Source organism: Psammomys obesus, unplaced genomic scaffold, assembly GCF_907164565.1.
Source record: "Psammomys obesus unplaced genomic scaffold, mPsaObe1.curated_primary_1811, whole genome shotgun sequence".
NCBI classification, from domain to species: Eukaryota; Metazoa; Chordata; class Mammalia; order Rodentia; family Muridae; genus Psammomys; species Psammomys obesus.
In genome coordinates, this window is record NW_026596134.1 from 23,195,444 (window position 1) to 23,217,712 (window position 22,269).

At 48.1% G+C, this 22,269-nt stretch overlaps 1 protein-coding gene across 4 annotated transcripts in view; it reads right to left on the minus strand.

The window, feature by feature from the left end:
- Tmem63c (transmembrane protein 63C) overlaps window positions 1–11,702 on the minus strand; it is a 64,397-nt gene extending 52,695 nt beyond the window's left edge. For 2 of the 4 annotated variants that reach the window (XM_055593162.1, XM_055593161.1), the window contains exons 1-2: window positions 11,201–11,339; window positions 307–463 (exon numbers count right to left, since the gene is read on the minus strand). The gene's annotated coding sequence lies outside the window, so the exon portion shown is untranslated. Of the gene's footprint in view, window positions 1–306; window positions 464–11,200; window positions 11,340–11,441; window positions 11,491–11,685 lie in introns of those variants that run through there. The other 2 variants (XM_055593164.1, XM_055593163.1) reach the window with 2 other exon arrangements.
- Window positions 11,703–22,269: the final 10,567 nt, after the last annotated feature.

Sequence of the window (22,269 nt, forward strand, 5' to 3'; positions counted from 1 at the left end):
TTGCCAAGGAACAGAGGACAAGTTGCCCATAGCTCTCAAGTTTCCCTCAAGCCTCAGGAGCCTGAGCCACCTGAGCTGGTGCCCTGTGCAGAGAGTTCAGGTCCTGCTGGTCCCCCCAGTCAGGCAGTGGTTAAAGAAGTTCATGGAAGCAAGTGCTGACTTTTCCCAAGAGGTTCATGGAAGGCTTTTACCCAAGTGCTGACTGACACACCACAGACAATGGGACAACCGTACGGACACATCTCCCAAGGTTGAGGGAGGGAACTAGTGTTAGGGTTGGGAGATGTTGGGGCAGAGGCGCCTTACCTGGAGCAGCAGGTGTCGGTGAGAGTTCAGGCTGAAAGGATATATCCCCGGGCCTTTCTGTTCTCAACCAGTCCCTGGGAAGAGGGGAGAGTTACTTCCAAATGACCCTGCAGCGTCTCGCCAGTTCTTGACTACCAAAGCGTTTTCCTTCAAAGCTCTGTGGCATAGGGACAAGGGAACACTCTCAGGATAGGCAGGCAGGGATCCCAGTCCTCAGTAAACAGCTCCTCCCCAAACCTAAGCCAGCCAGGCCCCTCCTAGGACCAATGTGCTTTGTCAGCATCTTCCCACTGGGCCAGCCTGGGGCGCTCTGGTAGGGAGAAGGGTCCCTTCAGAGGCCAATGAGTGCTTGACACATGGCCTGAGTGAGCCATGCCAGAGGTCCTGGACAAGAGGGTGGACAGAGACAGAGCACTATACTGGTGTTTCTGGCCCTTCTGGTTCTGTCCCTTGTCCCCTGGTGAGCTGAAGCACCCTGCTTTCCCTCATTGTGATGGGAACTTCAGCCTGGATGTAGAGCTAAAGCTGGCAGTGCTAAGAAGGAAGGACATATAGGCCAGAGTCATCTGAGCAGCCCTTACTGAAAATGGGCCTCTTGACCGGCCCCCGACTGGCCACTAAGAACAAGCCCAGGAAGGTACCAAGGGATCTGCATGTCCGCATCTTTCCAAAAGGGGTACGGGAGAGGGCAGCCAAGCCCAAGGATGCATGGGTGTGTGACGCAAGGGCAGTCACACACCACATCCTCAGTTTCTCTCCTCAAAGCATCGCCAGTGGAGCCCCATGTCTGCGGAGACTAGCCAGCGACCCTGGGAAGCTTGTGGGACACATCTCTAGGTTTTAGCTTCCTTGTGGACAAAATGAGAGGAGGGATACTCTCTCACGGACCCTTTCAGACATAACACTGCCAAGAAAAGGAGAGGCGGAGCCACAGAAAAGGAGCATAAAATGGAAATCCGGGGCCAATGTCACTTAGTGGCAGAGCCCTTGGCCAGCATGAGCAAGGGCCTGGGTCTGATCCCCAGCGTTGCCAAAAAAGAAAAAGAAAAAAGTGTCGGGTGAGGCGTTTTGAATCGTTTTCTCCCTTCGCAAGTGGTTTCTTCTAAAATGTTCTTTTTAAACCCTGAAAACAACACGCTTATGGGAAAGAAAGATCCACTCAAGGTAATCACACAATGGAAATGGAATCGGGCGTGCTGCCTTCCCAGGGCTCTGATGCATGTCTGGACAGATAGAAAACGTGCATGAATATGCACTTATCCCTGTGTCTTCACGACCCTGCCAACCTTTGCTTTGCTCATAAATGTAAGTCACGCATCTCTGTATCCAATATCTCCAGTTTGCCAGCGTTCCACTGAACTAGCCCTACAGATCACATGATTCTAACCTTGTTGCTCTGTCTGTCTCTCTCTCTCTCTTTCGGTAGTCCCTTCATCCCTTTCTGTGCCTGTGTCTGGCCTTGAACTCGCTGTGTAGACCAGGCTGGCCTAGAACTATCATCTTCCTATTCTGGCCCCTCAAGTGCTAGGATTATAGGGGCTGCATTCATCATTCCTGGCTTGTTTTCTCTATTCTTGATGCGAGAAGCTGCAAGGAGCATTTCTGAGATCAGAAACCCCTAGGTTGAAGGTTGTGTAGCTCTGAGATGCTAATACATATGGCCAAACTGTCCTGCAAGAATGAGGCGGTTTGTACAGCCCAGCAGGGCAGGCAGTTGCTGAGCTTTCTGCGCCACTAACAGCACAGAACATGGTCACCGTTCTAAAACGCGAATATGTTTTTCAACATACCTTTTGTCAATTATTTTAACTTGAATAGGTTTTTCTGATGACGCGTTCAGGCACACCGTTTGTATCCAACTCACTCTTATCCCCTGTTAAACTCTACAACTTTGGCAACGTGAGTTGAAAATTTGTAGCTCTCAGTTCAGAACTCTTCATTGCCACCAGAAAGATATTTCTTTCTCTCCCACCCCCTGTCCCATGCCCTTTCTCCTCTCTCTTCTCTCTCCTCTCTCCTGTTCTCTCGCTGTCTGTCCTCTCTCGCTCTTGCTCTCTCACCGTCTCTCCTCATTCCATCCAGCAGCTCCTGAACACACACTTCTCAAGCACTTGTGAGCATTCTCCAGCACAGATTACATCATGTTTCGGGTAAAGAGTGTGGATTAACGTTGGGGATGTACACCCCACACACATGCACGAACACATACACACATACAAATTAAAATCAAAGACATTTTTCACTTTTTGTCTAGTGCCCCTGAGGCCCTGTGCTGACTACGGTTGCGTAGTTGATAATCCTGGTGCTCAGGTGGTAGAGGCAGGAGGATCTGAGGTTGCAGGCCATCATGGGCTATGTAGTGAGTCAGCCTGGGCTACTTGAAATCCTGCCTTAAAAGATCAACAGTAGGAGCTAGAGAGGCGGCTCTGCAGTTAAGAGCACTCTTTGTTCTTGCAGAGGACCTGTGGTAGTGCACAACCATCTGTAACTCAAGTCCCAAGTGTGCCCTCTTCTGACCTCCATGGATACCAGGTATGCCGTTGGTGCACACAGACAAGCAGGTGAAACACTCAGATACAGCAAAGAAAATAAATCTTCAAAAATTAATCAAGAGGGACCTGGGGACTTGGCTCAATAGTTAAGAGCACAGGCTGCTCTTCCAAAGGTCCTGGATTCAATTCCCAGCACCCACATGATGGCTCACAACCATCCATAATGGGATCTGCTGCCTTCTTCCGGTGTGCAGGTGTACATGCAGAGCACTCAGACATAAAATAAATAAAAATTTTAAATGTTAATTAAACGTGAATGAATAAATAAATAAATAAATAAATAAATAAATAAATAAATGAAACCATTGCTAAATAAATAAATAACAATCTTGCAGTGGTAGCTCACGTCTTTAATCCCAGCATTCAGGAGGCAGAGGCAAGTAGATCTCTGAGTTTGAGACCAGCCTGGTCTACAGAGTGAGTTCCAGGACAGCCAGGACTACACAGAGAAACCCTGTCTCAGAAAAACCAAAAACCAAACCAAACCAAACCAAAACCAAACAACAACAAATAAATAAATAAATAAGCAAACAAACAAACAAACCAATATTGCATGATTCTATTTATTATTTAGCTTACATGTTTTATATCAGTGTTCACGGAAGAACATTAATCTTATTTAATTTATGAGTTATGAAAGTGTGCCACACACCAGCTGTCCTGTGCTTTGTTACCAGTGTGGCACTCGCTTCACAGAATGACCTGGAATCTTTCCTTCCCTGAGACCTGGTATGGCTGATGCCACTTAAATAACATTGGCATTACCCAATCCTTGAAGGCTGACTGATGCTATCTAAACTTGGCTGTTTTACTTTTGGGTTGTTTTGTTTTGTTTTGTTTTGTTTTGTTTTGTTTTTTGAAGACTTGGTTCTTTCCATAATTATTGGTTTGTTTGGGTTTCCAGCTCTTCCGAGTCAAACTGATTACTTACACTTTCCCAGAAAACTATTGTTTCAGCTAGCTTGCAAATGGATTTTGCATGTGGCTGAACTCGGTATTCTCTGAGAATTCTGTTTTCTCTGTATCAATGTCTATTACCTTATTTTGGTGCGGGACTTCATCTATTTGCCTCACCGCTTCCCAACCCTCATTAGGCTAACTAGACTTTAAGAGGTGTCAAATTAGGGATGGGTGGATTGCTTGGTGACTAAGAATGTGAACTGCTCTCCCATAGGACCTGAGCTGGGTTCCCAGCATCCATTTCAGGTGATTCACAACTGCCTGTACCTCTAGTTCCAGAGAAGCTGGTATCCTTGGACTTCACATGTTTTGTATGCACCTGTACATACCCCCCACACAACACATACACACACATAATTTAAAATAATAAAAATAGACAGGCAGAGGTGGTGCACACCTTTAATCCCAGCAGAGGCAGAGGCAGGTGGATCTGTGTGACTTTGAGGCCAGCCTGGTCTACAGAGCAAGTTCAAGTACAGCCAGGGTTACCCAGAAAAGTCCCGTCTCAAAACACAATAGTAGTAGTTATAGTAATAACTAAATAACTAAATGAATATCTTTAAGATGGAGGAACGAAAGTTTCAAAGTCACAGAAAACAGTTTCTCCCGCAGCCTGTTTCCTGTGCACGCAGTCCAAAGAGAGAAGTGATGAAATCACAGCATAAATGGGAAGGTGCTGGCGAAAGGGCCACCTGATAAACACAAGCCATTCAACATACATTTCAATGCCACCTGCCCTTCTTTATCAATTGCCCTGGGACACCCCACACTTCCCTCCCCTAGCTTCCTACACTGGTTAAACCTGCCCTCGCCCACTCAGCACACAGTGGTCACTCCCTCCCAGGGAGGAGCTGGTGTCTCTCTTTTAAGGAGGGGAATCAATTTAAACACTAAAAGGATAAAAGAATAAAACCAACCTAATTAACAAATATTAATATCCTATACCTTTCCCTGTAGGTCTTGTGTGAGTGTATGCGCGCACTTGTGCATGCCTGTTCGTGTGCGTGTAGTGTTCGTGCGTGCATGTGCGTGCAATGGGTGAGAAGCAAAGTGTTCCTGATAAACCAGAAATCTTCCCCCTGAAGTCTCAGCTCCACTCCCCAAAGGCCACCACAGGGCTGCAGTCTATAGTGTCTGTCGTTAATCTATCTCTACTAATCGTATGAGCTTGTTTTATGGTTTTATCGGCCTTATATTGTCACTAATGGTATTGTTTTTGCTGTCCCCTTTTGCAACAGTTCTTAGATTTACTCATGGAGACACAGGACATACACATACTGTATGTATGTGTGGGTATATCAGTCTTATCAAGGTATAACTTAGAGAAAATTAAATTCCCAGCTGTGATGGTATAAACCTGTACAACTTGGTTGGCATTTGGCAAATGGAGGCAGAAGGATCAGGAATTCAAAGTCATCTGCCTGGTGAGTTTGAGACCTGGGCTACATGAGACCTTATCTCAAATAAAGAAAAAAAAAATCAAAACAGAAACTTCAGACGGGAGTGAATAAGCGTGAATATTTGTAATCCCAGCCTTCAGTTGTCCCTTCCATTTTTTTGTTAGTGTCAAAGCTGCCGAGGCCAAGACCTTTTTTTTTTTTTTTTTTTTTTTGCATTTCAGGTGTTGCTGCCCTAGATATCCCAGAGAGTGTCGGCTTCTGCACAGCCATGAGTATCTCCAGGTCATTGCACACCCAGACGTGAAACCATCTGTCATAAGGCACGGGCAACCTCATCGCCACGCGCCCTTGTCAGAACATCTCATCCCCGGCACTCTACATTGCCATCATTACAGAATATAATTATTATTTGTCATTTCCTTCCTTCCTCATAAGTTATCAGGGGACATACGTGTGGGCAGCACTCAGAGAACACTAGGTGTGCAAAGGGATGAGCTCACTGTCTAGCAAGAGGTTCGACGTGCAAGGCTTTCAAGACCTTTTCCATGAGATCCATGGAGGGCTTCGTGGAGGAGGCAGCAGGTGCATTGCATTCTTAAAAGGACAGGAAAATAAACAGGTGAGAATGGAGACAGGTTTGGGGTAGTCTGGGGCATGGGTCAGAAAGTGATCTCTTCTTTCTAGACTCCAAAGTCATACTTAGCTGAGCTAGGAGCGGGGGAGAAGAAAATCTGGGGGTTTGGGGCATGGTGGCACAGCACCTTAATCCCAGAGCTTGGGAGACAGAGACAGGCGAGACCACTCTGAGTTAGAGGACAGTCAGTTCTTCTGAAGGAGGAGGAGGGAGAGGGAGGAGAGGAGGGAAAGGAGGAGACGGCGAAGAAAAGCTGGGGGTGTTTTGTGGAAACTTCAAGGTGGTCCATCAGTAGTCTCCTCTTCTCATGAATGGAGGGGGGTCCTCTGAGCCTGAGTGAGGGCGCAGTTTGTGAGGAGCGGTTCCAACTCTGGGTCGTGCTCAGAGGAAGGCTCTAGGGCCAGTGAGGAAGGCTCAGGATAGAGATAGGTTCAAAAAGGACTCATCCAGTAAGGAGGCAGAGTCACTGGCGTGCCTGCTTTCCCCAGGGCTGTCCTGACTTTCCTACACCCACTGGAGGGCTTTGGGCTAGGGTTCTGTACGCATGGGGTGAGGCAGGAATCCTATCCTTCCCATTTCCTTTGCTCTTGTGACAAGAACTGTCCTTCATCTGCCCCAGATCTGGGCACCCTGCCCAGAATGGAGGGGAAGGGGACAGACCAGCAACCTTCATTTCCAAGTCCTTGGGTCTTCAGCAGCTTCAGCAACGCCAGCAGCAGCACAACGGAGGTAAGCGCTGGACTTGTCTGCACGCTGGAGTCAGACCACTGTATTTCGGAGACAGACCCCTGTATGCTAGATACAAACCTCTGTATGCAGAAGACCACTGTATGCTGGTGACAGACCCCTGTATGCTGGAGTCAGACCCCTGTATGCTGGTGACAGACCCCTGTATGATGGAGACAAACTGCTGTATGATGGAGTCAGAGCCCTGGACGACAGAGTCAGACCCTTGTATGCTGGAGAGAGACACCTGTGTGCTGTAGTCAGAGCCCTGTGACCACATATGCAAGCCTGTGGTTCCTACAGCCTCCTACAGCCTCTGTTTTCTCTTCTATCAAATGAATATTCAGTTGATCCACTTCTTCCCTGGAGCCTAACAACGGTTCAGAAGTAATAACCAGGCCCATGAAACCACGGAGCAGCAAGATCTCAGGTGCTGATCCCTGGTCTAATGTCCGTGGTCTTCTCAGGCCTGACCTAATTCACACCTGGACCCACATGACCCCGGCCGGGGGAGGGGGGGTGTCCCTGACCTAGTAACACTCTGTAGTATCCCCTCTCCCTTGCCACCCACATGCCTTCTGGTTCCTGGATAACGACGTTCTCCCAGAACTTCAGGGACCAGATGCTCTTCTGAAGGGAATTGTTCAATTCTAACGGTGCCTTGAGGGATTTACATGGCTGGCCAACCATCACTGGGCATTTTTTGTTACCAACAAAGCATGGCCTGCCATCCCAAATGTCCCTAGATAGTTGGTGGCTCAGAAGTAAAAAGACAAGCAGATGGAGAGGAGACTTAATCACCAAACGCCACACAGTCACTTTCCTGTCCCCTCCCCTCCATCTTCCCGAGGACGCTATGCGGAATTTCCCACCACTGCAAACTGAGGCTCACCTCACGGGAATGAGTAAGCCAGTAATGACGTGGGTGGATACCTAACCCCAAGAAACCTCCGGACACTGTGTCACATGTGACAATTCCCCCACGCCCAGGTCCTACCACACATAGCTGGTCACCCTCACAGCTATTCTGTGCAGCATTTTGATGCTATGTCACTTGGGCATCTGAGGTGACAACAGCCCCATGTTCAACAACTCAACCATCTCCTGTGGCCACAGGATTGTGCTGTCCCCTAAATCGCCAAAGACCTTAAGAGTCCCTTGCTCTAGAGCCAGGGCATGGCCTGAGCCCATCATTCATCTGGCTGCGCACAATCCCGAAAAGACTCGGCCACGCCGTGAAGGCTTCTATCTTCAGGGCCACCTCCCTTGGCCAGACTACTTAGGAATGAGAAGGGGACGGCTTCCTGCTGGGAGCTGGCACAGCCTTTCTGTCTCTGACCCTCTCAGGATACCAGAGGCCCTGACTCGGCAGGAATGAAGAAGGCACAGAAGCAAGCCATCACTCTTCCACTTGGTCCAGAAGCTCTCCTCTTGTAGGGACTGATGCAAGATAGCAGATGGAAGGGTGAGGAAAATTGTAAGCCATGATCCTGGAACACCTCGGTCCAAGTCTTGACTTTCTAAGTGGGCCTGCACTTCTGCTTCCCTGAGAGAATCACTGATGGCCAGAAGGGAGCAGGAGGTGGTAATGGGCTACTCCTCCCCCCTTGCTTCACTCTCAGCATGTCTCAGTCCCAGCTTTAGGGATGCTTCCATGCAATGTCCACAAGTTGATCTCAGTGGTCCCAGGCTCTTATCTTATCTTATCTTAGCTCCCACTGTGGCCCTGCCAACTCATGGGTGAGAAAATGGAGTCTTGAGTGTATACGCATGCTGGTGGGCGAGTAAGTTGTTCGAACTCCAGCTCTCCCATGAGAAGGGGAGGAGAGAGGACTGGGCCCCAGTCAGACAAGACAGGACACTAAAAGCTGATCTCACTCGGATGCTCAACACTTCCCCTAGGTACTTTCATGACAGCCCTTCTCAGTGAAAGCCTGCCTGTGGCCTGGATGCCACGTGGATTCCCGTAGCCTGGACACTACAAAGAGATCCTGGCACTTGCCCAGTTATTAGCTCTATGGTTCTTCAACCAGCTGCCTCACAGAAAGGCCCATAGTAGAGAGCCTGTAGGGTTGGTGAGAAGGTACAGATCTGTGGGGAAGTCCATTGTGCCCCTAGACAACATCATCTCTGGGTGGCAATCCTGTTAAGTATATTAAATGTTGCTCAGCTGAAGAGGATGAAAGAGAAGCCCTCAAAGGCCACAATATAATTGGAAGAGGGCCACTCTAAGACTGGAAGAGAGCCTAGACTGGCCACAGAGAAAGGGGACATCTTCCATAGAGGGGATGGCCATAGTTCCTCCATCGAGGTAGGAAACAGATGGCTTCCCTGTAGGCCAGAGTCAACCAGAATAATATTTCCTTTCTGTAATAAACACTTGACTCATTTTCAAAGCTCTTTCACCTACCTGGAGAAGTTACATTCATGCCCAGCTGTCAGGTAGGGCAACCCAGGGCAGAGTGCCAGCAAGTAGGGGTTCTTGGTTCAGAACAGGCCCTCAGTTCTGTAGGCCTGATTCTCCTTGCATGACCTGGAAGTAAGATGGGGGCCTTTTGAAACCTGACCTTTCATAGCTAGTCTGAGAATCCAGCTTCCTGGACTGTGCACAATGGTCTTTCTCCTGAAGAAGGGCCCCAGTGGAGACAGTAGGTGGGGGGTCCTCTTCTCTGGCACTATATTGCCACCCCACAAGCAGCTGTCTCCAATACAGTCTTCTGGAGAGTCCATCCTTCCCTACAGGTCACCCCCAGAGAATTCCTATAACCAACTAGCAGTCCAGGGATTCCCCTCTCTGGAGCCCTGCTTCAGGGACTCTGGACAAGAGGGTATGTCTGGAAAGCAGCCAGGTCCAAGGGAACATCTTTCATTTGGCATAGGGGTTTGGTCAGAACCTCCTGTCCTGTTGGGCTCTCAGATGGACAGCAGGTCCCCTTGTCTACAGTTCGTAACTATGTTCATGCTCATAGCTGCTCCTACAGTTACGCAGGCCAGAGAGATGTCTGTCTTTGGCTCTGATGGGTCCACAGGACAATGTACCCCTGTGGGGACATGCTGGCAAGGTATAATCAAGTGATTTCCACTCCCTCCTTCAAGCTACTTCCTTACCAAGTAACTAACAAACATTCCTCAAAGGAGGAGAACATGATGGCTCTGCTCATATCAGCTCCTACCTGTCAGGGGACATTCACACCCTCAAGTCCCAGGGCTGGGGAGGGGGTTGGGAGAGAGAGAAGCAAGAACGACACCTCTTCAGTCTGTTCCGAGATGTACAGGGGAAAGATGCTGAGCAGCCCGCCATACCCTCTGTGCCTCTGTGCACAAGGATGAGAACAGAACGGATTCTGGTTCTAAAATACCACATCTTGCCCCTGCCTCAGTGACCTTCCAAGAAATAGACCTCAGCCCCATGAAGGAGGAGGACAAGATGTCTTAAGAAGTTCCACTAGGATGGGGAGCAAATCAGAGTCCGCCTGATGTGGGGGCACCAGTCAGAGAGGACAAGAATTAGAATGGAAGCTAAGAGAAGGCATCCCCGTGACACACTCCACCACCCTTCTGGAGCAAGCACCACAACCCCTGGAAGAAAGAGTCCATCTCCTTGTTTCCCTCAGCACCCTCTCCCTCCCTTGGAACTTTCCTTGGGCCCGATAAAGGCCGGCACACGGCACTTCCTCTGCCACTAAAAACCATCTCTCCCTACTTTCCTGAAGCCACAGAACCAACCCATCACCCCTTCAGCACCTCAGGTGAGCAGTTCCCTCTTATCTGATTCAACCCCTGCAGATGTCCACACCTCTGGCTCCCCAAGCCTGCTGAAGCTCTAACTTTGGGAGGTGGAAAGGGAGACACTGGGTGCGGATACAGCCCAGAGGGTCTTAGGGATCTAGAGAACAAGACTAGCCCCCTGTACCTCCATGGGTGGGGAGGGGGTGTTTAAATTATGCCCAGGAGGCCAGCTCTGTGGCCCTACCAAGTGACTTCTGTCAGGTCAAACAACCCCCTGGACCTCAGTTTCCCCAGGATCTTCATCCAAACTGAAAGTTTCTTTCTTTCTAGTTGAGATTGGAGGCAGATGCTGTCTCTGAAAACATACACAGAAAGGTGGCATCCTTTGCCCCCTGGACGCTGCGGCCCGCCTTGAAACTCAGGCTGCCCAGCCTAGAACCGGACCCGCACACAACCCATCAGTGACGCTTTGGTTACAGAAACGGTGGAGCAGAGAGCCTCCTCCCAGTCCAGCCCAGTGCGTGGGCAGCAGAGCCCTGGGGAGTCCCTGGATGGATGGGGCGGGGGTGCTCTGAGAGGAACTCCAACCTACTCAGACAAGAGGCAGGGACCCCAGGCAAGCCTCCCGCCCACCTCCATCCTGGCATCCCATGAAGGCAGCTCTCCTAAGCCAAGGCCCTTCCTAGTGGGCGGCTTATCCCACCCTTTCTTAGGTACACGCCGAGGGACAGCCAATGTGCTCCGCATGTGGCGCAGTCTCCCTCACTCCCATCCCTTAAGTCCAGTCCCAGGTCGCCGAAAGCTCTCAAGCGAGCCATCCTTCCCCGCCCCCTCCCTGGTCCAGGACCCGGATTCTCATCCCTTCTCTCGGCATCGACAGTCCCCAGGCTTACCGCATCTGCGCCCTCACGGCCACTACCAGCCCCAGGCGAGGAGCTGGCTGCCAGGATCAGTGGCGGACAGCACTCTACCTGAGAGGAGACTGCCGGCGGGCCCTCCTTTTTCGCGGCCTGGTAAAGCCAGTTCCACCTGGCAAGGGACTATCAGCAAATTCCCCTCTGCATCGCCGCAGGAGCGGCATCCCGGCTCCTCCCAGTAGGAGTCAACCGTGGCCCCGCCCAACGCTGAACTGACCTGTCGGGGAACCCGGGCTAGATTATCATAAGCGGAGACCGAGGCTCTGCCCTGGGAATCCTGTAGCTCCCAGAAACCATGGTCATCGCGAATGCACAAGGCTGCCGCTCCCTGGCTGCGGTTGGCAGCGACTGAGGCTCTCTGGGCAGCTGCCTTGCCCACCCACCCTCACCCACGCCTCAAACTCTCCTCTGAGGCCTCCTAGCCCAGCTAGCCAGAAGCAAGGAAAGACATTCAGTCTCACTAAGATAGTGCTCTGCCACACCCAAGGACCACATCCGGGCAAGGCTCAGTTCCGATTCCTTGTTCAGCAGAAGAAAGATCTGTATGTAAACCACAACCCCACCCAGGAGGCCCACAGGAGTGGGACAAGCCCGGTCCATTTTGCCAGGACCACACTCCTCAAGTGTCTCAAGTTTCACCAAAGACCTTCCTACCCTGCTAGAGAGACTGGCTTTGAATTGGGGGGCTGACGCCACGGTTGTCCCTGTTGCCCCAAGACCACCAGACAAAGCAAGGGCTAGAGGGAACAGCATCTCTCCCTCTGTCTCTGGGTCAGGGCCTGGGCACACTTATTTAATAAACGTTTTGTTATGGAGGGTTCTCAGTACAGTAGCTAATGAGATAGGAGCCACTGCTGAATAATATTTTATAATGGTGAGGTATCGGCAGAGAGCCATTAACATATAAAAAGGCCTTGGAGAAAGAAAGCAGTGTGAGATGGGGTCGGGAGACATTGGAGGAGGGGGCAGAGGGTAACTATGACTTCCTGGATTTTCCTAGCCAGCAGCGATAGCACGCTTGCCGACCTGTGCTAGGTCTCCCCATGCCATGTCCCTGCTCCCCTCCCCCCACTACCGCCCTCCACCCTCTGGCTGGTCCAGCCTAGCCACCCCACAAGGTCTCAAGGCTAAGTCACCAGATGGGCTCTGTCAAGGTGAATCCCCCTGTGTGGGTCCCCCCTCATCTGCCTACTCCTCCATTCATCCGTTTGCTCACGGCACAGGAAGGCTTTCGACCATCCATGATTCTGCTACTGGATCCTGAGTTCCAGCCCCGAATCTGCTGTCACCGCGTGATACTGTCCTCAATAAGCCGGATCATTGTTTTTCCCTCTACAGAGGGACTGGGCTTCTCACGAAGAGCTAATGGATGTGGAGACAAACCAGATAAATACAAGTCTTGTTTAAGAATTCCCAGGCTAGGCGTGGTGGCACGCACCTTTCATCCTAGCATTTGGGAAGCAGAGACGGGGATCTCTGGGACTGTGTGGCCAGCCTGGTCTACATAGTGAGTTCCAGGATAGCCACAGCTATATAGAAAGACCCTGTCTCAAAAAAAAAAAAAAAAAAAAAAAAAAAAAAAAAAAAAGAAAGAAAGAAAGAAAAAAGAAAAAAAACCAACAACAAAAAACAGACAGACAAAAAAACCTTCAGTGCCAGTCCCAGCTAGACCACCTGAACACAGGACTTGACCTCTCTGAAACTCATTGTTTGCGCATGTGCAGTGAGGTAAAAAAATAAATAAACCTTAAGGGCTGGTCATGAGGATTAATTGCATGCCTTGAGAACGGTGACTGCTGCTGTTGTTAAGTTGGGAAACAGCAGAAAGCTGACAAGAGCAGGTGTTCTCTTCTCGGCTCCCTCATCATAGAACCTGCTACTGCTAGGCCATACCCAATCCCCAAAGCCCACGGCCAAGTGACCAGCTAAACCTGTAGCCTATCACATAGGGGATCATGCCCACACAAATGCCAGGCAGACACAATGGAAGAAGATGTGGCTGGGTATCACAGCCATGCAAATGCCAGCCATCCAGGTGACGGTAAGGCTTGTAGAAGGTTCTTGGTGAAGACGCAGCCTGGTGTTTACAGGCATGTGTACTAAAGATACCTTGCTGTCACTCACGTGGATCAGAGTGTACTTTGGACCTGCGCTGTCATCTCTGAACACTGTGAATGCTGTTGTCTTCATAACTGCATTGTTAAAAATCCAGTGGGTTTATTTTGTCATTTATTATTTCTACAATACTCTGTCTGCATGTACACCTGCACGCCAGAAGAGGGCACCAGATCTCATTATAGATGGTTGGGAGACACCCACGTGGTTGCTGGGAATTGAACTCAGGACCTCTGGAAGAGCAAGCAGTGCTCTTAACCCCTGAGCCATCTCTTCGGCTCAATCCAGTGTTTTAAAAACAAAACAAAACAAAACAAAAAATCCAGTATTTTGCAGGGATCATAATCAAGGGTAAATTAAGAGCTGAAGGACTCTGAGTAGCACAGAGGAGACTGCCTGGCTAAGTAGGCTGCTCTTCCTGCATGAGAGCACCTGGTCTCTTCCAGTGGAGCCCTCCTCCATTTACTCCCCATTACGGTTTTAATGTCAAAGGTCTTCCACAGGCTTATGTGCTGGAACACTTGGTTGGTCAGAAGCTGGTGGCACTGGCTGGGGACATTGTGGGACTTTTGGAACAGTGCCTAGTGAGCAGAAGTGGTTTGCTGGAAAGGGTGGGCCTGGGAATTGCTTGCCATTTCTGCTTCGGCCCGAGTTCTGTCCTCCACCATCCACCAAGATGTGAACAAACTATGTGGCAAGCTTCCCACACACACCCCCAACCAACTGGTGCCGGCCACAGACAGAGGCTTTCTAGACACCATGCCTTTCCCAGCCAGGATAGACTAGATATTCTCTGCAGCTGTGAGCCAAAATGAATCCTTCCTTTAAAAGCTGTTTGTGTCAGGTATGCCCCTGCAGCAAGGAGAGGAAGTAGCTGAACACATGGCCACAGTTTCAGCAGATGCGGGAGGAGTGGCTGCTAGTAACCAGAGCAGGTCCTTCCCTTCCCTCTCCCTTGTCACAGCAGATCTCTGAAGCCTGCACACCCTGTACTCCCGGCAACTGTGCCAGAGACCACGCCTCCTAGCGGCCACCCCACAAGTCAGGTGCAGCTCCAGACTAAATCCATTGCCAGTGGGATGACAGCGAAAATTATTCTTGAAACGGGAGCAGGCTGCTTCCTCTTCCTCTGTCCCCTTGGTGAAGACTGAAAGAGACAGAGTGAGAGGTGATACTGGGCCATCTTTGGTGCTGCTGGCTCGGATGCTAGCAGAGCCTGTCAGCATGACCTGGCGTGGAGTCTAGGCCTGAGATGATGGGTTGTGTTTGTTTGTTTGTTTGTTTGTTTGTTTGTTTGTTTGTTTTCTCTTGTCTATGAAAGATGGGGAAAAAAGACCCTTGAAAGTCATCTTCCCTGGGTCTCCAGTTTGACCAGGTAAATTAATAAGTAAGTGGGCCTGGTTATTCAACCCCAGGGTGGAGAAGCAGCTGGAGTAGAGGAAAGAGAACAGCTTAATGAAAAGAAAGAATGGGGCCAGCAAGATGGCTCAGTGGGTGAAGGCAATTGCTAAGGAAGCCTGGAGGCTTGAGCTCCATTCCTAGAACCCATGTAAAGATAGAACTACTCCACAGAGTTGTCCTCTGACTCTACATGGGCATAGCACACCCTTCTCAGTCATAAATGGATTTTCCAAAAGGTGAGGGAGAGGGGGTGGGGTAGCAGATAAAAAGTTGCTGGTAGCTAGACAGGAGCTGGAACTGACAAAGGCCCTCAGAGATGTGTCATTCACAGCCTCATTCCAGGGGGCTGGCGGGGCAGGGCTGTATTGTAGGATCCCACTGGAAATGGCAACATTGTCTGCCTCCCTGTGACCAGGCTAAATCAACAGCCGAGTATTTTCTTTTAAACAGAGAGCGACAATATCTCTGGGAAGTGACCTCAGTTAAGAGAACCTCGAATAAAGCTTTATATGTTAGAGAGGTTCGAGAGATACCTCAGCAAACATCACCCAAAGCCACGCCTTTCCTTGAGGAACACAAAACAGATGTTTTTGATTCACCACCATTTGCTCTAACCTTCACAAGATGAGAAGTCTTTTTATGTCCAGTTTCTAGAAAATTAACTTGCTTACTAAGGCCCAGTTGGCTTGGAACCTTAGCCTCTGAAAATGACGTTCCCAGCCAAAGGAGAACTGCAGGAGCTGGCCTTCACCACCAGACTGTCCGGGGACCTTTGTTGACCCCTGCAACTGACAGCTGGTGTCTGGAAACCATTGCATCTGCAACATGCACCTGGGCTCCCAAAGATCTACGAACACAAAGACCTTCATTGTAGGGGTGCATGTGATTGCCAGAATTAGGCACAACCAAACAGGACCAAAGTGCTTGGTGACTCTCAGAATGAAAAAGATGAAAGAGCCACAAAAGCAGGCAAGCAAAAACAGTGACTGCACATTTTTCATGGGGTTATACCGATGGCTTTAGGCTCAGAGGTGGGGGAGCCTTACAGCTCGATACCTCACGGCCTGGCACTGGGGAAGATGGCTAGGTAGGAACCTGGAGGCGACAGGAGTCAGATTGAAGATCCTACAGGACCCAGAATTTGAACTCTTGATGCTGACAGGGATAATATTTTCAAGTTGGAGTCAAGACAACATTTATATCCTAAGGGAAAGTCCAGCTATCCAGGGTATCCTGTTCTCAACAGACAAATGAATATTCGGTAAAAGAGTGGGTTCCTGTCAACAGCTCAGGCTTTTTTTTTTTTTTTCTCATGTTCCAACTCATCTTGCCTGGGGAAGGGAATTTGGTTTCCTGAGTAGGTAAGAGAGTCATACACCACCTTCGGTCTAATCAGACGTGGGGTTGTATATCCATAGAGAGCTGAAGGTCTGGGTCCTAGGTCTACCCATATGTCCTGATGTCCTTTGGGAATGGCATGTCCCAAGCTAAGGACCAAAGTGGAAGACCCTGAGAATCACTCGGCTCTTTCTCATGGGGGAACCCAGACATCTCTTCCTGGGGCAGCCCTGAACTCCATCCCTCGATAATTTTCTATGGTCCCCACTCACCAAGGCCACATCTATTGAGCACTCTTAGCCAAGCAGCTGCCTCTCTGACCAGTCCTTCTGTCTGGGAAGAAGGGACATTGAAGACAGCCACTACCAACGATCAATATTGGTAACTCCAGGTGGATGAGGTCAGAGGCAGATGCTGGTGACATCACAAAGGACATACACAGATTTCTTGGAATTCTGGGGAATCTAGGTAGAGAGGGCCCTCCATCTGGAATGAAGCCAGCCCGCCTACCATTGGGCAGGTCTGGGGGTGAGTGCTCAGACTCCTCCCAACTCCACCTTGACCCTAGCCAACTGTGGGATGCTGCCACTAAAGAATATGCAGGTCTGAGGGCGTGCTGATACTTTATTTTGTTGGCCTTCGCTGCCAGCCTGTCCTCTGTGGAGCAGAAATATGGCTTTTTCCTGGATCCCCTCTCCGTGACTCGACACCAACTCGGTCATATTTGTTCACTGAGGGATAGATCTCTGTTTCGTACTGAACCTTTTCTTTGTTCTATAACCTTGTGAAATAGAATACAGACAGAGAAGCATACCTAAAACCCAGATGAACACTAGACTGAATGAAAAGCCAACACTGATAACCAGTTCCCGAGTCAAACAACAGAGCATTCACTGCCAAGAGTCTCCCTGTGTGCTCTTCCAGCCTCATCCCTTCCTCTCCAGCCCTCTTTCCCCCACCCCACCCCCAGTCACAGTTCTAGATTGACTTTTCTGGAGGTCCCGCCTTGCTTTGCTTTATAGTTGGAGCAGCTGACTATTCATCCTTTGTCCGTATGGTTTGCCTTTTGAAGAATATATTAATGCAGTCAGACCCCACACACACACATACATACACACACACATACATACACACACACACACACATACACACACACACACACACACACACACACACACACACACAGCTTCTTTTAGGGAACATTGTATTTTTAAAACTCTATAAGGGATGGGGAGACAGCTCAATCAGTAGGGTGCTTGCTGGGCAGGCATGAGAACTTGAGTTGGATCTCTAGGACCCACAGTGATGTGCGCTTGTAATCCCAGAGCTGTGGAGGCAGAGACAGATCCTTGGGGTTGCTTTGCTAGTCAGCCTAGCCTACTTGCTGAGCTTCAGGCCAGTAAGAGGAATTGTCTCAAACACAAGTTAGACAGTGCCTAAGGAATGACACCCAATGTTGTTCCCTAACTTCTGCATATGTGTATTTTGCACACACACACACACACACACACACACATACATCTATGATATGGTACACATTTTTAGTTTATCTAATGTCCCATTAGTGGAGACAACACAGTGGGAACGATGCTACTCTAATTATGTTAAAAAATACTCTGACCACGGTTGGTGTATGTTTAGTTATTTCTGATTTCTTTTTATCCGTGTATTAGTCTTTTGCTGAGTCATTTGCATCCTCAGCAGCAACAGATGAGAGTTCCCATCGCTTCACACCCTCGGTAGCATTTGATGGTATGAGTGCTCTGCATTTGGGAGACGTCAGTAGATGTGTCTTCCTGGCAAGAAGGAGGAACTTACTGCTGCTTTCATTTATGTTGGAGAACCAAATGGTGGAGAACTTTCCACCTTCTTACTTGGTATTTGTATTATGTTGATGTATTTATTTTTTGTATTTTGTTAATGTGTCTTTTGCTCCTTTTAATTAGCTTCTTGATTTTTTTTTTATTTTAAGGTTTTTAAGGATTCTCTATATATTTTGGATAACAGTACTGTATGAGATGTGGCTTTTACAAATATGTCTCTCATTCTGTGGCTTGTCTTATCCTTTTGACATTGTCCTATAGAGCAGAAGTTTTAAATTTTAATGAAGTCCAGCTAGCCAATCAATTATTTCTTCTATGGATTATGTCTTTAGTGTTGTACCTAAAATGTCATCATCATACCCAAGACCATCTTAGCTTCCCTTGTGCTGCCTTCTGGGAGTTGTATAGTTTTGTATTTTGCACTTAGGTTTAGGATATATTTTGAATCTTTGTGTGTGTGTGTGTGTGTGTGTGTGTGTGTGTGTGTGTGTGTGTGTAAAGTGTGAAGTCTATGCTTTGATTCATTCTTTCGCTATGCGGATGGCCAGTTGCTCCAGCACAATGTATTCATAACTATCTTTGCTCCATTTTGCTGCTTTTGTTTCTTTGTGTGTTGTGTAAATGAAACTATAAATTGCTATAGGCTCAGATGTCTGAATACTTGATCCTTCATTGTGAAACCGTTTGGAAAGGAGTAGTGGGCGTGGCCAGGAAAAGGTGTGCCACAGAATACCCAGAATTAGCCTCCCACAATACCAGTGTGCTTTCTGTTTTCTATTTGTAGATCAGGATGTGAGCTCACAACTGCTGTTCCAACCTCCTGGTGCCATGCTTTCACTCTGCCATCCTAGACGCTAACCCTCTGTAACCATAAGCCTGATTAAACCTGCTTTTATATGTTGCCTTGGTCATGCTGTCTTACCACAGATCTAAGAAGCAGTACATGTGTAGAGGTGTGGCCGAAGTCACCATTTATTCCGTGGAAACATGATTTTCTACAGAGACAATCAAATCATCTAGGGACAGAGATAGTTTTATTTCTCTCTTTCCAATCGGCATAATGTCATTTCTTTGCCCACGCTGCACTAAGATTTCCAGTATCAAAAAGCTGTGGCGAGAGTTTTAATTCTTTTTCTTGGTCTTGTGGGAAAGCTTCAAGTATCTTACTGTTAAGTTTGGTATTAGCTACACATTTATTGGAGACTTTACTTACAAATTTAGAATGTCTCCTCTGTTCCTGGTTTGCCAGGAATCTTCATTTTTCCATTTTAAAGGATTTTTTTTTTTCAAAATAAGGTTTCTTTGTGTAGTCCTGGTTGTCCTGTGCTTGCTTTGTAGACCTGGCTGGCCTCGAACTCACAGAGCTCTACCTGCTTCAGCTTGCTGAGTGCTAGGATTAAAGGTGTGTGCCACCAATCACCCAGCATCATTTTTAAAGGTTTTAATTAATTTTGTTGGGGGGGAGTGTCAGAGAACAGCTTCGGAGGATCCTTTAGACGTTCAAATTCAGGTCACCAAGCTTGGCACCAGGCAACCCCACCTGCTGAGCCACCTCACAGGCACATGCCAAGAGTTCTTAATCCTGAGTGAACGCTGGGTTTCGCTAACTGCTTTGTCAGTTCTGCTACAGTCTGGATCTTGAACGCCCCTGAATGTCCACACGTGAAAGTGAGGCTCTTGGGCCGGCTATTAGGAAGTGGTAGAACCACTGGTGGGTGAGGCCTAGGACCGCTGGTGGGTGAGGCCTAGTGGAGGCAAGTCAGGTCCTCCCCTGAAGGGGATGTTAGGAGCCTCGCCCTTCCTCTTCCTTCACTAGGTTTCACTGCTCATTAGGTGAGCAGCTCACTCTACTCTGTGAACTCCCCTGTACTGCTTCACCACAGGCCCGAAAGCAATGGAACTAACCAGCCGTGGACTGAAAACCCTAAGCCAAAATGATCCGATGTTTTTTATTAGCTGAAGCATTGGTTACTATGGTGGAGAGCAAATGGACTTGTACAGACATGGACAACATTTATCATATTCTTCGTATTAATGTGAGATTATATTGATTTTAATTTTTTTAATCTTTATTCTGTTCATGAGTGTTCTGACTGCATGTACGTCTGTACACCACATGTATTCAAAGGCCAAAACAACATTGTATCCCCTAGGACTGGAGTTACAGGTGGTTGTGAGCAGCCAGGTGGGTGCTGAGCATCGAACTTGTGTCCTCTGGAAGAGCCACTGAACCGTCTCTCCAGACCCTTAGCTGTTTTTTGTTTTTGTTTTTTGAATGTTGAAGCACTCTTAAAAACCTGAGAAAGTTTCCTCTTTGATATGTGTATGATTCTTTTATGAAGTTGTATTTGAATTTTGACATCTATAGCCTTAAGCTTTATTAGTATCTTTGTTTGGGTTTAGTATCAGTGAAATGGTACTCCTATAGAAAAAGCTAGGAAGTTTTCTTATGCGTCTACATTCTGGAACAGATAATGAAGAAGTCATCGAATTTCTTCCTTTAATGTTTGGTGAGTTCACTGGTGATTCCATCTGGTCCTGGTGTCTTCTGGTTTGGAAGGAAATTGCTTATTGCTTTAAAATCTCCGGCAGATATAGGACTTTCCAGATGGTCTATTTCTTCTGGTGAGAATTTTGGCAGGGTTGCATCTTCGATGGCATGGGCTTGTTTCATGCAGGCTCTCAAGTTTGCGGGCATAAAGTTATTCATGATAGCCATATCTGTTTAATATCTTCTCACTGTATGAAGGGTGTGCTCCAGTTAGATAGTTAATCTTTTTTTATCTTTTTAATTTCTGTTTCCTCTCTCTATCTCTCTATCTTTCTTTCTCCCTCCCTCTCTTGGCCAGAGACTTACCAATTTAAGCAGTATATGTAATTTTTATTGGGGTAAAACATATATAATGTAAATTTTATTATCTTAGTAATTTTTATTTGTTTGTTTGTTTGTGTAGTGGTACTGGGAAATGAACCCAGGCCCTCTCACATGCCAGGCAAATGCTCTACCGCTAGGCTGTGTTCCTCCCAGGCTCTCTCACATGCCAGGAAAATGCTCTACTGCTAGGCTGTGTTCCCCCAGTTCCAATCCTTTTTTTTTTTCAATAACCATTTTTTATTCCGAAATTTTATTCTGAATGTGATTTAGTTTGGGACCTCCGACTGTTGTGATACACCCCTTTCATCCTCCTTTATTTTGTATTTTATGTGTATGAATGTTGTGCCTACATTATGTGTGCCATGTATGTGCAGTGCCTGTAGAAGCCACAAGAGGGCATTGGATCCCTTGCAACTGGAGTTATAGATGGCTGTGAGCCACCACATGTGTGCTGGGACTAGAACCCAGGTCCTCTGGAGGAGCTGAGCCATCTATCCAGCCTCCCTTTACTTCTTAGATGTTGTCATTCAATATATATATTGATGTTTTTCTCTCCAGTTTCTCCCAGATTCTCTCAGCTTCCTAGCGACCCAACTTTATGCCCACAAACAATCACACACACATATACACACACACACAAACACACACACAAACCTACCAAAAACAAAGCAAAACAAAAAAAATCAAAATAAGCAAGCAAAAGAGCAGTAAGACGATACATTTGTTCGTATGGAGGTGGGTGTGTGTGCCATGTCACACACGTGGTGGCCAGAAGACAACTTCCAAGTGTTGCCTCTTTCCTTCCGCCGTGTGAGTCCCTAGGATCAAATTCAGGTCAGGCTTGGCAGCAAGTGCCTTTACCCACTGAGCCGTCTCGCTGGCCCCAAGCTCTGATCCTGTTCTGGAGGGGAAAGGGAGGTTGAGACAGGGAGGGTAGCTCAGGTTAGCCGAGAACTCACTAAGTAGCCCAGGTTGGCCTCAGACTACCATGTGCTAAGCTTATAAACATGTCACCATACCCAGATACTTTTTCTTTCCCTTTTTTTAAGTTTAAATTTATTTATTCATTCACTTTACATCCCAATCATAGCCCTCTCCACCCGGTCTCACCCTCCCTCCTCCTCCCTTCTATCCCCCTCCCCCAGAAAAGGGGAGCCCTCACCAACAATAACCCACCACAGCACAAGCCCATCCTCAGTCACATCAGGACTGAGCGCATCCTCTTCTGTGACCTGGCGAGGCAGCCCCAAAAGGGGCAACAGAGTCCTTGCAGAGACAGCCCCTGCTCCCCTCATTAGGGGACCCACATGAAGACCAAGCTGCCCATCGGGTACATATGTGTGGGTCCTCCATACCCAGATTCTTAACCTCTTGTAAGTGACATAGTTTTTAAGTTCCTAACATTCCAGAGCCAACCCAGTCATCCACTTTCATCTTCATCTTGTGAAACTGAAACTCTGTGTTATTGCTTTTAAACAAAATCCCATTCAGTT